Source organism: Bos indicus x Bos taurus, chromosome 6 (assembly GCF_003369695.1).
Source record: "Bos indicus x Bos taurus breed Angus x Brahman F1 hybrid chromosome 6, Bos_hybrid_MaternalHap_v2.0, whole genome shotgun sequence".
Lineage (NCBI taxonomy): Eukaryota > Metazoa > Chordata > Mammalia > Artiodactyla > Bovidae > Bos > Bos indicus x Bos taurus.
The window spans coordinates 88,971,456-88,987,954 of record NC_040081.1 but is presented as its reverse complement, the minus strand read 5'-3'; positions in this window follow the sequence as shown (position 1 = coordinate 88,987,954).

Sequence of the window (16,499 nt, the reverse complement as noted above, 5' to 3'; positions counted from 1 at the left end):
TTATTATTTCTTCTTGTTACAAATGTGATGGGGATGATGTTACTGATGTTGTTGATTTTTCCCACTCTCTATTTTCTTTTTTTTTTTAATTTTATCTATTTATTTATGGCTGTGCTAGGTCTTTGTTACTGCATGGATTTACCTCTAGTTGCGGTGAGTGGGGGCCACTCTCCAGTTGCAGAGCATGGACTTTTCACTGCAGAGTTTTCTTTTATTGTGGAGCGCAGGATCTAGGGTGTGCAGGCTTCAGTAGTTGCGGCATGTGGCCTCAGTAGTTTCGGCTCTCAGGCTCTAGAGCACAGGCTCAATAGTTGTGGGGCATGGGCTTAGCTCCTCCATGGCTTCTGATCTTCCCATAAGACCCAGAATCAGTTGAATCTGTGTCTCCTGCATTGACAGGCAGATTCTTTACCACTGAGCCACCAGGAAGCCCCCAACTCTATTTTCTATCCCTCCTCTGAAATTGTTTAGCTGTTTTTACTGCCTTCTTAAACTCGTCCCATCACTGTATCACCTTAACTCTTGTTTTGGTTTCTTTCATTGTAACTAGACTGCTGGTTCATGGAGACCTTTGAATCCCAAGGAACTCATCACAAAGTATAACATCCTTTTGTTCTCGTGGAATTCTTTGTATTAGCCAGCTGCTCACACTGAACATATTGACATGGACCAAAAATGAAAGATAGGGCCAGCCATAGTTCTTTGTCTCAGTCCTTCCTTACTCACTGTACACTCAAAGTAGAGTGTTGACAGAATGTGGGCATAACAAGGAGTGAAATAAACACAGTTGAGTTCGTTTGGCCCAGTGTTTCTCCTATTCTGGAAACAAAGGATTACATACTTGTGTTTAGAAAAAGTGTACCATTTCAGTGATTCAGCAAATACTGAAGTACAACTATATTTGATTTTTAAAATTAACATTGCACAATAGAAGCATGAATGGTAAAATCCAAGCTAGTGATATACAATTTTAAATTTTGTTTTACTTAGACACTTAAAAACACCATGATAGGTCAAAAGAAAGATTGCAGAAGTAATGGAAACCTTTGTATCTCAGTTCCTTTAATGGTACTATTATCCTGCTCTTTGAAAAAGGAGTGTCTCATTTTCATGTGGCACTGAGCTCCACAAATTATGTAGCTGGTGAATATTGATGTCCATGCAATTTTATTTGGAGCTTGAGAATATTCAGATTACATATGCATCTTATACTCTGCTTCTTATGATGTCAACTTACATGACTATACAAAATTCTAGGGTAAAGCCTTAAAATATATTTATAGGCTGCTTGTTCTTGATTCCAGCAGAAAGGGGATTTGAAATATAGTTCTTGTTTAGTTCTGTTTTGTTTAGAAAAAAGAAAGTGATCTTAATTATTGTTTTGTTTTCTCTTTTCTGCTGTCCTGTTTATGTTCAAAATATTATCACATGGGTCCCTACCTTTTTACAGTAAGCCTATCACCACTGTACCAACAAAGCTCATCAAGCCAGGAGAATGTGGAGAATTGGAGAGATTCCAGTGAAGAAGCTCAAGTATTTTCAGAGATGGTCTATGTTCTGAAAAAAAAATAATAATAAATAAAAATAAATAGACCCAAATCTAGAGTTGAGGGAATATGTTCCCCAGGAAAATATTAAACCAAACCCAAAGAAATAAAGAGAACCAGAAGATTAATGGAGGTGGATGCAGAAACTTCTGGCTTCCTTTCAAAGTGAGACTGTGGGGCACTGAGGTTATGTGCCCCTCAGATTAAATGATAACTGAACCACAGCAAAGCCGGCTAGAGTTGAATGGTTCTTAGCCCAGAGTGACCTTCACTGCACAAACATATGTAAGCATATCCAAATATGTAAATGCAAGCTTCCAGGGCTTCTGATCTGCTTTTTTCCCCTCTTTGACATCCTCCTTTTGTAGCTGTTTGTAGGTGGAATATCTCTTATCTACTGATGCTGGGCCCTGTTTCTTGTGGCCGTCCCAGGAGCCCGGCCCCTTTGATGACTTGTGGTCTATGACTTCAAGACTGTGAACCTGGTGCACTCTTTCAAAACCACACCTTCCCCTGGCAAGGCCAGGGACTCAGAGCCATGAGCAAAACTCAAGCTGAGGCGGGTTACATGAGGGCACGTTGCCCTGTTTTAACAACCTGTCAACAACTCAAGTAGAATTGCAGAACATTTTAGCTGGCAAGGTGAAGGGATCAACCTAAGCTGGCAAGTTGCTTAGATTGAAGGGAGTCTTAATTACATATATAAAGGTATAAAGATCATAGAACTTTTTCTCTGTCTCTGCATCAACCACCTCCCAGTTTTACCAATGCATTTCCTGTAGCTCATCAATTCCCGTATAACTGTTCTAAATAAGGGTTGAACAGGTACCAGTAGGCTGAGCTATAAATACCAGGTTTCAGTTGGAGTACAGTTAAAGAAAGGAAATTTGATTCCTTTCATGATTCACTGCCTGATAGTGTGGGAATACTCCATTCATTGGAACTGGTAAGTACTCACAAAGACAACACTTCCTGGAGAGGGGCGAGGCTGGTTAACTGTACCTAGAACCAGATCTCATATTAAAATGGGATCTTGGAAAATTCTGGATTTTTTATTAAAATTTCAATCCTGATGTGACACCTTGAAGGGTTGCTGACTAGACAGTCTGAAGCTAATTTCTCACATTGATCCAGCATTACTGTCCAGCCCACACCTGTCTTGAAAAACCATCATCTAAAGGAAGAACTTCCAGGCATGATTAAGCATTGTTTTGCTTCCAGAAGCCAGATTATCCTGACCACACTGAAGAAGCTGAGGATGGGGATGTTGGCCTCAACTGAAAAGCTTACTATTATCCTTGCTGGGGAGAAGTTGCTGTGCTGTAGAGTGGCAACAGTCATGGACAGGATCCATAGGAAAATAAGAGTGAGCCCCAGAAATGCTACTGGAAGATACTCTCAGGGTTCTATCTTTTCCATGTAAGCTTTTCAGGCAGATAATGACCATGAAGGAATAGGTAGTCATTTAAGAAATAATAGAGAATAGTGGCATGGATACTTAAACAGGGCAATTATATGAGCAGTGATTTGTTCCAGTCATACTAACCAAGCAGTTCTACTAAAGATTAATTGAGAAGAGGGATAATAAATTACTGAGATGCAGGAAATTCATTGGAAGACTTTGTGACTATTTTAAGCAAGAGATGATTAGTGCTACACAAAAGAAGTTGGGCTGGAAAATACAGAAAAGACATAGAAAGTTTTATTGGATAAATGAAGGGGAAAATTGAAAGCAATGAATGATTTTATTTTCTTGGTCCCAAAATCACTGTGGACGGTGAAATTAAAAGACACTTGCTCCTTGGAAGGAAAGCTATAACAAACCTATACAGTGTATTAAAAAGCAGAGAGTCAGTTTGCCAACATGGGTTCATATAGTCAAAGCTATGGTTTTTCCAGTAGTCATGTACGGATGTGAGAGTTGACCGTAAAGAAGGTGGGATGCTGAAGAATTGATGCTTTTGAATTGTGGTGCCGGAGAAGACTCTTGAGAGTCCTTTGGTCTTCAAGGAGATTAAACCAGTCAATTCTAAAGGAACTCAGTCCTGAATATTCATTGGAAAGACTGATGCTGAAGTTAAAGCTCCAATACTTTGGCCACCTGATGCCAAGAGCTGACTCATTGAAAAAGACCCTGATGCTGGGAGAGATTGAAGGTGGGAGCAGAAGAGGCTGACAGAGGATGAGATGGTTAAATAGCATCACTGACTCATTGGACATGAATTTGAACAAATTCTGGGAGATAGTGGAGGACAGAGGAGCCTGGAGTGCAGTCCCTGGGATTGCAAAGAGTCAAACACAACTGAACCAAAACAACAACAAAAAAAGGAGAAAACAGAGGATGGAGTAAGTGGTGGACAGAAATAAGGAAAACAGCAGTCTTAGGAATAAAGGTGATTGGTTCTCCTTGGGAAATACTGGTTGAGATGCCATCCCGGCATCCCAGCATCAAGATATAAGGAGGATTTGTCACAAAAAAGAATTACAGTGATGAGGTGACCCTTCTTTCCCCCACTCAGAGAAGACAGCAGAGTCTGAGGTAAGCTGGGTGACTTGGAGGGATAGAGCCAATTCCGAAGAAAAAGAATGTGGAGAATTGGAGAGATTCCCGTGAAGAAGCTCAAGTATTTTCAGAGATGGTCTATGTTCTGAAAAAAAAAATAATAATAATAATAAATAAAAATAAATAGACCCAAATCTAGAGTTGAGGGAATATGTTCCCCAGGAAAATATTAAACCAAACCCAAAGAAATAAAGAGAACCAGAAGATTAATGGAGGTGGATGCAGAAACTTCTGGCTTCCTTTCAAAGTGAGACTGTGGGGCACTGAGGTTGTGTATCTGGAAGAGAAGGCAGATTGCTCAGAAGCTTCCTGAAGATTGACCGAGGGTGAGCGGGGTGCTGCCCAGTGCTGGCCTCCTCCCAGTTTTGCTCTAGATGTGAACTTAGCCCCACCCACAATAAGAGAGCTTGTTTCTAGTCTCTGAAAATGAGGAATAGTCTGTTTCTCCTGTCTTTCCTTAAGCTTGAGGACCAACCCAGTTCTCTCTTGCCCATTGATCAGGGAGCAGCCTTTCTCTCTAGCCATGTTATCATGTGGCTTGTCTGCTGAACATATATTTCACCCTGTTGTCCACTTCCCTGACTCTATAGGTAGTGTGGTCTGGCCAGGACCTGAATCTCTATTTCTCTTGATCTTATAATCACCTCAAACCAATACCTCCTTGAGTAATTGGTCAAAATCTCATCTAATGCTGAAAATAAGAAACATTCCAAATTTTCTCAACCCTGCTCATCTTCTAACAGAGCCGCAGACAGGGATATTGAGACCAGACCTGAAGGCAGATGGCAAGCTTCTCCCAGAGCCTGTCCAGCCCCTCTAGGACAGCTTAGTTTCAGCTGATTCCCTTTACCCTGTCTGATTCCCTTTACCCTGTCTGATTCCCAGCATGTCTCAGTCAGCCTGACTCTGTTCATCTAGCAGATCAATGAGCAGAACAACTTGGTCCATGGAAAAAAAGCTATGTATCTGTGGCTCAGAGAGGAAGCAGCCTCAGCTTTGTAGATGATCTAGGGATCCTGAAAGAAAGTGCTCAAGCCAAGTCTAGTCAGTAGAGTTCACTCAGAGGAAAAGGGTTTCAACACAATGGTGATGGGGGCAATGGTGGAGAGGGTATATGCTAGAAGGAAAGTCAGAAGCAGTGCCTGGCAAAGACTTTAATTCTTTTAATTCCTTAGACTAATTGTGTAACATGACATTATGTAGTATGTGACTGGTCCATTATGTAGTATGGACTCCGTGTGTTGGGAGGCCAGCAATGTTGGTGATTTGCACAGTTATATAACCTAGGGCAGGGATAGGTTAAGCAAGAGCAGTGCCTCTTAAACACAGTGTGGGCACCATTTCCCTGGAGATCTTGTTAGAATGCAAATTTTTATTCATTATGTCTGGAGTGGGCCCTGAGATTGGGTGCCTAACTAGCTCTCAGGTGCCAAAGTCAAACACTGAACAATGAGCATTAGAATTATAGTTAGTTGTGTGCCAGCCTTTCTCTCCTGCTAAATAAAAATGCCTGGCCCATAGTGGAGAACAGTGACTGTTTATTATTGTTATTGTTAAGCTGAGCTTTTGAGCCTTCATTTTATTATTTATAGCTAGTCATTTAATTTAATTTAAAAGTAGTTAGCTTACTACTTTTAAATGAAATTCTTATATAAAAGTGCATACAACCAGTTAAAATCTTGTTTGTACTCAGCCATTTTCTTTCTAAGGTTTAAAATAATTTTATTCATTATACATTATTATTTTCTTAGAATGCTGAAAGGGCAGTGGGGAGGTTTCTGGAGAGAATCTTATTTGTATCTGCCTCTGTAACATCTACCATCACATTCGGGGCTCGGAAGCTCTCTGTTAAAAGCCTAAGCACTTCTGCCTGATTCCTAGTTTCTTCTGTATCTGTCTGGATTCTTTTTATAAAAAGATACTCACCACCCTACTCATCCCCCAAATATAGAAAATATGCTTCCATTCTTAGTAACGATTTATGTACAGAAAATTTCTCTTTAATAAATATTTGGAATTATTATCATTTAAAATCACAAAACAGTTCAACTTTGCAAATATTGCAGCCATTGTCTTTTAGTTTCCATATCTCAAGAAATCTTGCTCTTTTTACAATCACTAAAATGCTTTATAAAGATGTTACCCTGTAATTTATGTTTGATTTTTAAATAAGGATTTGGGAACAGTTGACATTTGAGCCATTTTTGTTGTTGCTGTTCAGTCACTAAGTCATGTCCAACTCTTTGCAACACCATGGACTGCAGCCCGCCAGACTCCTCTGTCCTCCACAATCTCCTGGAATTTGCTCAAATTCACGTCCATTGAGTCGGTGATACCATCTAACTGTCTTATCCTCTGCAGCTCCCTTCTCCTTTTGCCTTCAATCTTTCCCAGCATCAGGGGCTTTTTCAATGATTTGGCTCTTTGCATCAGGTGGCCAAAGTATTGGAGCTTCAGCATCAGTCCTTCCAATAAATATTCAAGACTGATTTCCTTTAGGATTGACTGGTTTGATCTCCTTGTGGTCCGAGGGACTCTCAAGCGTCTTCTCCAGCATTACAATTTGAAAGCATCAATTCTTTGGTGCTCAGTCTTCTTTATGGTCCAACTCCCACATCCATACATGACTACTGGAAACACCATAGCTTTGTGAGCAAACTAATGTCTTTCTCTCTCTCTTTTAAAAATAGGCTGTCTAGGTTCATCATATCTTTCCTTCTAAAGAGCAACTGTCTTTTAATCTCATGGCTGCAGTCACCATCTGCAGTGATTTTGGAGCCCAAGAAAATAAAATCTATCATTGCTTCCACTTTTCCCCTTTATATTTGCCATAAAGTGATGGGATCAGATGCCATGATTTTTCTTTTTTTTAATCTTAATATCATACAGTAAGATTCCATGTGTCCATTCTTAGCTTCAATTTGGGCTACCTCAAGGTGGCAAGTATCATGAAACATGGAGACTTTCTCACCTTCTCTCCTCTGGCCATTATTTCCATTTGTGTGGTTTGATGACATATTGTGGTGTAACATGCTACTTAGTCAATCCTATTTATTACACTATTCAAAGGATAAGAATTGAGTCTTTAATAAGAATACTGCATCAGCAGTCATTTATACAGAAAAGGAATAATAAGAGCTAACATTTGCTAAAGTCTTATCATGTGCCAGGTCCAAGGAGACATTTTAAAATTTTATAACTTTTTTTATAAGTTTTTCTTCCGAGTTAATCTCACAATAACCTCCTGAAGTGGGTACTTGATCATTTTATAACTTTCCCATTTTCTAGCTGGGAATAAAGTGTTGTATCTTATCCTTGATCATATAGCTAGTAATGATAATTCAAACCTGTTCAGCCAGACCATGGCTTAGGGGTTCAGTGAGTTCACTACTACTTATTGAGTATCCATGTGTGCATGGAGTTTAATCACAACCATCTTGGGTGGTAACCATTGTTTCCTTTGTTTTCAAAGGAAGGTTACTGGACTAACGTAGGTCACTTAGCTGGAAATGGGTCAAATTTGAGATGAAATTTTAGATCTGAGAAAAATAACTATTATTTGTTGTAACTTCTTGGTAGAAATCATCCCTTTAAAAACCCTGTCTATACCCTCCCATTGTTATCCCAAGGAAAACAGTGAGAAAAAAGAGGACTAGAAAGTCAATGAACCTACATAAATCATTGGAACTGAAGTGGTTTCTTTGGACAAGTTTGGTTTAAGTTGGTCAGATCTTTCTTTAAACCCAATCCTCCTTCCTAGTTGATCTCTTTCCTCTTCTTCCTCTCCCGCCCCCCACCTCCTTCCTCTCTCTACAACCCCTTCTACCTTCATGGCTGCTGATGATGCTTCCGTAATTTTGGTCAAATCTTCTTGTCTCTGTCCCATTTTTTTTTGGCATTGTTGTGTTGTTACCTCCTCAGGCCTTGAAACCATTGATACAGGAGTTGTCAGAGGACTTGGGTGTGCCCCAGTGCCACTGGCAATCTCTGCTTTTAAATAGGAAGCTTTCCACTCAGGGACTTCAGTTCTACCCTGAAGAGCTTTTGTTGTGTTTGGAAAGGTAATCTAACTAATCAGCTGGGCCCTCCCAGAACAAGTTTAAACAGCACCTTTCCCTGAAATGTCTTGCTAGATCTCTGGACTTTTTCCTCTCACCTGTCTCCTACAGCTCTTCTTCCCAGTAGAGGTGTGTTGATTACCGCTGAGTTTCTCAAAATGATCACAATTGGGTGAACCCTGAGAAGAAGTTCTCTTGGGGCAGTGTTTCTTAGAAAAGGTGATTTATTTTTTTCTAACCAAGAAGAAGACAAAATTTCAATAGTTTTAATTCATTTTTAAAATTTCCTGGTATAAGTATTCTCTACCTTTTCTTTAAAGGAAATATATAAGTTTGAAGGAGCCAAAATTAAAAAAGAACTTAAAATCTATATGAGAAGGGTTTTATTCCCAGAAAATGAAAATACATCTCAAAATTCATAATTATGCCTCTTCTTTCAAAAATTTTGATGGCATTTATTAATTTCATTCTTTTTATTCTCAAATGAAGACAATATACCTGAATCTGATCAGGGTTAAAAATTTGTCACTTGGTAGTCTAAAATTTGCATATCTTTGACTTAGTTATATTAAATTATTGGCACTTTGATCTTTCTATATGCCATTTTTCATGTGAGTTACTGATAAAAATGCAAAATATTAGTAATTTTTAATTTTTTTTTAAGTTGCAGAAAAGTGAAAGTGAAAGTTGCTCAGTCATGTTCAACTGTTTGTGACTCCATTGGAATTCTCCAGGACAGAATACTGGACTGGGTAGCCTTTCCCTTCTCCAGGGGATCTTCCCAACCCAGGGATCAAACCCAGGTCTCCCACATTGCAGGTGGATTCTTTACCAAATCAGCTATCAGGAAAGCCCCCAGTTGCAGAAGGGTATATTCAAATGGGGACCTCCTGAGAAAGCCATTCAATACAGAAATGGAAGCAGAGATCCCTGATCAAAATGGGAGCTGAGGTTATAGAGCCTTATGGAATTCCCCTCAGAAGATAATTCTGAGGCACATCTTACTTTTGTGTTCAAATACCACTACAATAAAATGTTTAAATGATGGTACAAAGAAAGTTGCCATACTAATAACAGGGACAAGTAAACTCCAAAGTGAATTCTTGGTTGACAGGAAGTCTGCCATGCGTGACTTGAAATATGCATAAATTAATGCATAAATGTTCAAATAAGATTTATTAAAATCTATGTAAGCTTAATATATGTGTTTATAATGCATGAAACTATAAGTTGAAACTTAAATACATGGAAGTTTATGTGTGTGAGTGCTCAGTCACTCAGTCATGTCCAACTCTTTATGACCCCATGGACTGTATCCCACCAGGCTCCTCTGTCCATGGAATTTCCCCAGCAAGAATACTGGAGTGCGTTGCCATTTCCTTCTCCAGGAGATCTTCCTAACCCAGGGTTCAAACCTGCATCCCCTGTGTCTCCTGCATTGGCAGGCAGATTGTTTACCACTAGAGGCATCATGGAAATTTAGGACTGCCTTAATAAAATGAAAAATTAAGCTCCTTATTGCTTTTGTACAATTTTACTATCTATCAGGGCATCTGGCATATAGTGGATAATCAGTGTATGTTTCTTAAAATGAGTTGAATAAAATTTACTTTTATGCATTTTTAAAGGACTGCTAGGTAATTTATTCTTTGCATAGTGTATTAATGGAACGTGGGATGTATTTATTGTCATTTTATTTGAAGTGAAACTAGGAAACAAACAAATGGAGACTAATGTCTCCAGTCTTTGGTAGTGTACACGATGAATGACCACATCTGTGACATTTTGCGCTATGCTTCAACCTGTAGTCCCACTGTGCTTCAACAGAAGCCTTGAAGGTTGAAGTAACAGCAAAAATTAAAAAGGGGCATGGTGCTTCACGGTTTGGTAGAAATGAATATTATTTAAAGCACAGTCTTATTAGCTTTGAGTGGGGTCAGATTAATCTTTGAGGAATGTAAGTTAAACTCTTTGAAAGAAAGTATCATCAAGAATAAGAGTTTGGGGGAACCACATTGTATATTTAAATGATCTGATGACCATGGCAACACATGCCTGACCATGTGTAGTTATGCCTTACTCTTCAGGCACCTGATAATCTAGAAAAATGCTAAAATTTTGTCAAGGTATTATCCATTCAAATGGATTGTTAACTATGACAAGGCAGCTAAAGAATTCATTTTAGTTTAAGATAAAAGTTTATGCTTGACTAAAAGGAAGTCTATATATAAGTAATAGACAGAAATTAAGAGAACATGACACTTGTTCTTTTATTCATTAGAGTGTGCAAAATAATGGTGCTTTGAATGTCCAGAAGATTCCCTTTGGGTGTTGGACATTTTAATATCATGTTATTGAGTGTCTGAATTTTGTTGCCTTCCTTTAAATTTTTTTTTTTTTTTTGGTACAGAGGTACATTTTGCATACCTGACTAAGTCATGTACAACTCTTTGTGACCCCAGGAACTGCAGCATTCCAGTCTTCCCTGTCCTTCACTATCTCCGGGTGTTTGCTCAAACTCGTGTCCATTCAGTCAGTGATGCCATCCAACCATCTTATCCTCTGTTGCCCCTTCTCCTCCTGCCCTCAATCTTTCCTGGCATCAGGGTCTTTTCCCATGAGTCAGCTCTTTGCATTGCTGGTGGCCAAAGTATTGAGAGATACATTAGTTCGGATCAATCTGATACATTTTTAACTTGTTCTTCAGCTTTGAGTTTTTTTAGAGTGACTTCTAGTTTAGTAATGACATGACTCTACAAAGTCTCTATTGAATGTCTCCTGTATTCAGTGAGGTCTTGCCACAATAAATGGTATGACATTGAACATCTTCTAATCCTGCTAGAGCCCTGGGAATTTTCCACTCACACATATCCAGTAGTTGTTCTTTGCATAGCATCGTGGAATTTTGCTCTAATTATGCACAGCTTAATGTTTAATCAAAAGTTTGAGACCTCCAAGCAGATTTCTATACCTCTTTCTCTGCATATGTTTTATCTCTATGCTATTCTGTCCCATAAGTTTCAGCTGTCTCAGACACCCTGAGACAAATCTATGTTTTCTTAACTTGGTGAGACTTCCATGCTCTGCTTAGGTTTCCTCTCCCCGTGCTGGGACACGACACCCAGGTAGAAATTCAGGCTAGTAGTAAAGCCTACCTCATTTGCTCTTCTTTTCTCAAGGATCAAAATTCTGCATTGTCTGTTGTCCATAATTTGAAAAGTATTGTTTTTTATTTTTTAGTTGTTAACAGCACAAGTTTAGCCCTAGTTACTAAATCGTGTCTGAAAATTAAATTCTTCCTATAATTCAGGAACAAATAGATAATTTTGTCATGGGAAGTTCTGCCATTCCAAAATGCAAAACCTCTCATATCCAAGTCATAATGTTTTACATTTATTTTTCCATGATCCTATTGCTTATGGAGAACTTTTCCATAAAACCTAACAGTCATCTAGTCTTATAAATTAGAATTTATAAACTCTGAGAGATTCTGTTAGTTGTGAAAATTTGTGTTGTGTTTAATTACAATCTATTTTATTGGCTTCCACTTTTCAGTGTTTCTGTACACACACACACACATGTATATATTTTTACAACAATGATAAAAATGACAATGTATTGCCCAGCTTAAATGCCCGCTTTATTCATCAGATTTTCTTTTTAATTGTTCGGATTGCTTCCAAGAATGTAATCTACACAAAACTATGAATATTTGCCATCCCTGAGGATTTTCACAGGAATGTGATGCCGTCTGTAAGGATCATTTCAGTGGAAAGTTTGAGTATTAATGGGCTAAGAATAGAGCTTCCCAGTGGGCCAACATGGGCTTTAGTATAAGTTCTGATGTATTCCCAAGGAAAAAAAAATAATTTCCAATGTGCTTGAGCTGCTAATGTTATGATTTCATCCTTTTCTTATGATAGCGTAGACCTATAATCCCTTATCAGAAACTTTTGAAACCAATGTGCTATGAAATTTAGAATTTTTCTGGTTTGAGGAAGGTAATACTTTACGTATCCCATGTATTTTATAATATCTCCATCTGTGAATGGGCAACATGGAAATCATACTCCTTGATATTTTCACAATGAAATGAGTAAATATTCTCAGTAACTGAAATAAACAAATAAAAACAACCAAAAAAGTTATTATTGGAGATTTTTAGACTTAGCAGTTTCAGAAAAGGAATTAAGGATTAGTATCTAAGGTCCCTAAACTTCCCTCAGAAGGTCCCTAAGAAGACTCTAGGAGCAAAATATGTTCAGATATTGATACAATTGTAATATGTTCATATACATTGGTTATCTTTCCTGGTGACTCAGATAGTAAAAAAATCTGCCTACAATGTGGGTGACTCAGGTTCAATCCTTGGGTAGGAAGGATCCTCTAGAGAAGGGAATGGCGACCCATTCCCGTATTCTTGCCTGGAGAATCCTGTGGACAGAGGAGTCTGGAAGTCTATAACCCATGGGATTGCAAAGAGCTGGACACGACTGAGCAACTAACATGCATATACATTATTCATTAGATTAAAATGCATGTCAGAGAAGGTATCGTTTATATTTTCATTGGAAACAACAGATAAACTTTCATAGAAAAATTTTCCCTTAATTTATGAGTTTAAGTACCTTTGTAGTGAAATAAATGAACAATATTGAAAGAAATATAAAGGAGAAGTAATCCATTAGCACTGGTAATCATACTATTCAGGGTTTTACAACATCTAATATTTTTATACTACTACTGTCTGAAAAGCATTTACAGATGTTATCTGACTCTTCTCAGAATCCTCTGGGGCTTATAGGATGGGTACTATTATCAATCTCAATTTGCACATAAGAAAACTGAGGCTTAAAAAAGCCACCTGCCTTGTCAAAGGCCATTTAGGCCTCACAGCTGGGCAAACTGAGTGCTCACTTTACTGTATTTCTCCGTCAATCCAACTGCAGCAAAACTTTATTGAAACATGTTTCTCATTGTAAAGAAGTCATTTGTTTTCTCTACATGGATTAAGAAGCCCTCATTTATTTATTCATATATTAAAATTAAAGTGTAAAGACTTCCCTGGTTATCCAGTGGTTAAGACTCCATGCTTCCACTGCAAGGGGCATGGGTTCAATCCCTGGTCTGGGAACTAAGATCCCACATGCTGCATGGTTCAGCCAAAAAATAATTAAAGTGTAGTGGGTATTTACCATGAGTTCTAGGCATAGCACCAGCTCCATAGAATTCTAACTTACTTAGCTGTAGGAATTGCCTTTTGGAAAAAAATAGGAACTTGATCAACTAACTAGGAAGGTCAAAATAAAACCAAATTCCTAAAATTTTTATAAGCCTCCTTTGTGAATACTAAACTAGACTTGTGCCCAAGGAACCATTTCAGTACTAGTAGAGAGGTTCCAGACAGCACTTCTAAGGGCCTGTTTTCAGATGAGGCTAAGGTTAAGTGTTGACATACCTGTCTGAGGTCCTATAGCTCATGACATGGCAAACAGTCTCTTTACCAGACCAATGGCCTCTTTCCATACATCTCACCCTCTCCTGCCCTCTCCCCATGTCCATAAGTCTATTCTCTATGTCTGTTTCTCACTGAAGTCTACTGAATGAGCCACGTCTCTGGTCCTTGTTTCCTGCACTGAGGCTATTAGCTCTAAAAGCCTTCATGGAATGAGTCACGTGCTTGAAATGATACTTGAGAATCCAACAGGCAGTCTGCCAAGTCATTTGCAGGTAACTTTGACTAAGAGAAATACCTGAGAATTAGTGCCTCACCAATATCAGGCCATTCTTGGGATCCCAGGATATTTTAATTAATTACTTGTTTTAATTACCGTTTACATGGATCGTAGGTAGAGCCAATAGGAGCCAATGTCCTGAAATAAGGCCTTTGTTGATGTGTCCTTCCTCTTCATGGGTAAAGATCACATAGCTATACAAAGCCTTATCCTATAGGACATATTAATATTTCTGAGATAAAGTGAGTCCCATTAATTGGTATGTGTATGAACGTTCATGCTATATTCATGTGTGTGTGATGCTAAACTGATATAATGTAAAATGCTCTTTAAATAGTACCATATCTGTATAAGCAATACTCTTTTTAATAAATTCATTCTATCTAGGTGGATAGCCAGTTATCAAAGTGAAGCATGATTTCCATCAAATCTTCAGGCAGTAAAATAAGAAGTCTGCAAGAAAAAAAAGTGAAAGAAAGTGTTAGTCGCTCAGTCGTGTCCAACTCTTTGTGACCGTAAGGACTGTAGACTGCCAGGCTCTGTCCATGGGATTCTCCAGGCAAGAATCAGATCAGATCAGATCAGTCGCTCAGTTGTGTCTGACTCTTTCCGACCCCGTGAATCGCAGCACGCCAGGCCTCCCTGTCCATCACCAACTCCCAGAGTTCACTCAGACTTACGTCCATCGAGTCAGTGATGCCATCCAGCCATCTCATCCTCTGTCATCCCCTTCTCCTCCTGCCCCCAATCCCTGCCAGCATCACAGTCATTTCCAATGAGTCAACTCTTTGGATGAGGTGGCCAAAGTACTGGAGTTTCAGCTTTAGCATCATTCCTTCCAAAGAAATCCCAGGGCTGATCTCCTTCAGAATGGACTGGTTGGATCTCCTTGCAGTCCAAGGGACTCTCAAGAGTCTTCTCCAACACCACAGTTCAAAAGCATTAATTCTTCAGTGTTCAGCTTTCTTCACAGTCCAACTCTCACATCCATTCGTGACCACAGGAAAAACCATAGCCTTGACTAGACGGACCTTTGTTGGCAAAGTAATGTCTCTGCTTTTGAATATGCTATCTACGTTGGTCATAACTTTCCTTCCAAGGAGTAAGCGTCTTTTAATTTCATGGCTGCAGCCACCATCTGCAGTGATTTTGGAGCCCAGAAAAGTAAAGTCTGACACTGTTTCCACTGTTTCCCCATCTATTTCCCATGAACTGATGGGACCAGAAGCCATGATCTTCGTTTTCTGAATGTTGAGCTTTAAGCCAACTTTTTCACTCTCCTCTTTCACTTTCATCAAGAGGCTCTTTAATTCTTCTTCACTTTCTGCCATAAGGGTGGGGTCATCTGCATATCTGAGGTTATTGATGTTTCTCCCAGCAATCTTGATTCCAGCTTGTGTTTCTTCCAGTCCAGCATTTCTCATGATGTACTCTGCATATAAGTTAAATAAGCAGGGTGACAATATACAGCCTTGATGTACTCCTTTTCCATTTGGAACCAGTCTGTTGTTCCATGTCCAGTTCTAACTGTTGCTTCCTGACCTGCATATAGGTTTCTCAAGAAGCAGGTCAGGTGGTCTGGTATTCCCATCTCTTTCAGAATTTTCCACAGTTTCTTGTGATCCACACAGTCAAAGGCTTTGGCATAGTCAATAAAGCAGAAATATATGTTTTTTCTGGAACTCTCTTGCTTTTTCCATGATCCAGCGGATTTTGGCAATTTGATCTCTGGGTCCTCTGCCTTTTCTAAAACCAGCTTGAACATCAGGACGTTCACGGTTCACATATTGCTGAAGCCTGGCTTGGAGAATTTTGAGCATTACTTTACTAGTGTGTGAGATGAGTGCAATTGTGAGGGAGTTTCAGCATTCTTTGCATTGCCTTTCTTTGGGATTGGAATGAAAACTGACATTTTCCAGTTCTGTGGCCACTGCTGAGGTTTCCAAATTTGCTGGCATATTGAGTGCAGCACTTTCACGGCATCATCTTTCAGGATTTGAAATAGCTCAACTGGAATTCTATCACCTCCACTAGCTTTGTTCATAGTGATGCTTTCTAAGGCCCACTTGACTCATATTCCAGGATGTCTGGCTCTAGGTCAGTGATCACACCCTCGTGATTATCTGGGTCATGAAGATCTTTTTTGTACAGTTCTTCTGTGTATTCTTGCCACCTCTTCTTAACATCTTCTGCTTCTGTTAGGCCCATACCATTTCTGTCCTTTATTGAGCCCATCTTTGCATGAAATGTTCCTTTGGTATCTCTGATTTTCTTGAAGAGATCTCTAGTCTTTCCCATTCTGTTGTTTTCCTCTATTTCTTTGCATTGATCGCTGAGGAAGGCTTTTTTATCTCTTCCAGGGGATTTTCCCAACCCAGGGATCAAACCTGGATCTCTTGCATTGCAGGCAGATTCTTTACTGCCTGAGCCACCAGGAAAGTCCCTTTCAAGCTGACAAAAAAAAAAAAAAAAGTTCAGGAATTCTTTCTACCTGATAAGAATAGGCACCAAATAAATTGGAAAAGAGAAGCATGGATGTAGAAAAGAACTCCTTGATTCATACAGAACTTCAAAGGGCTTTTGTTTGGGGCCTCTA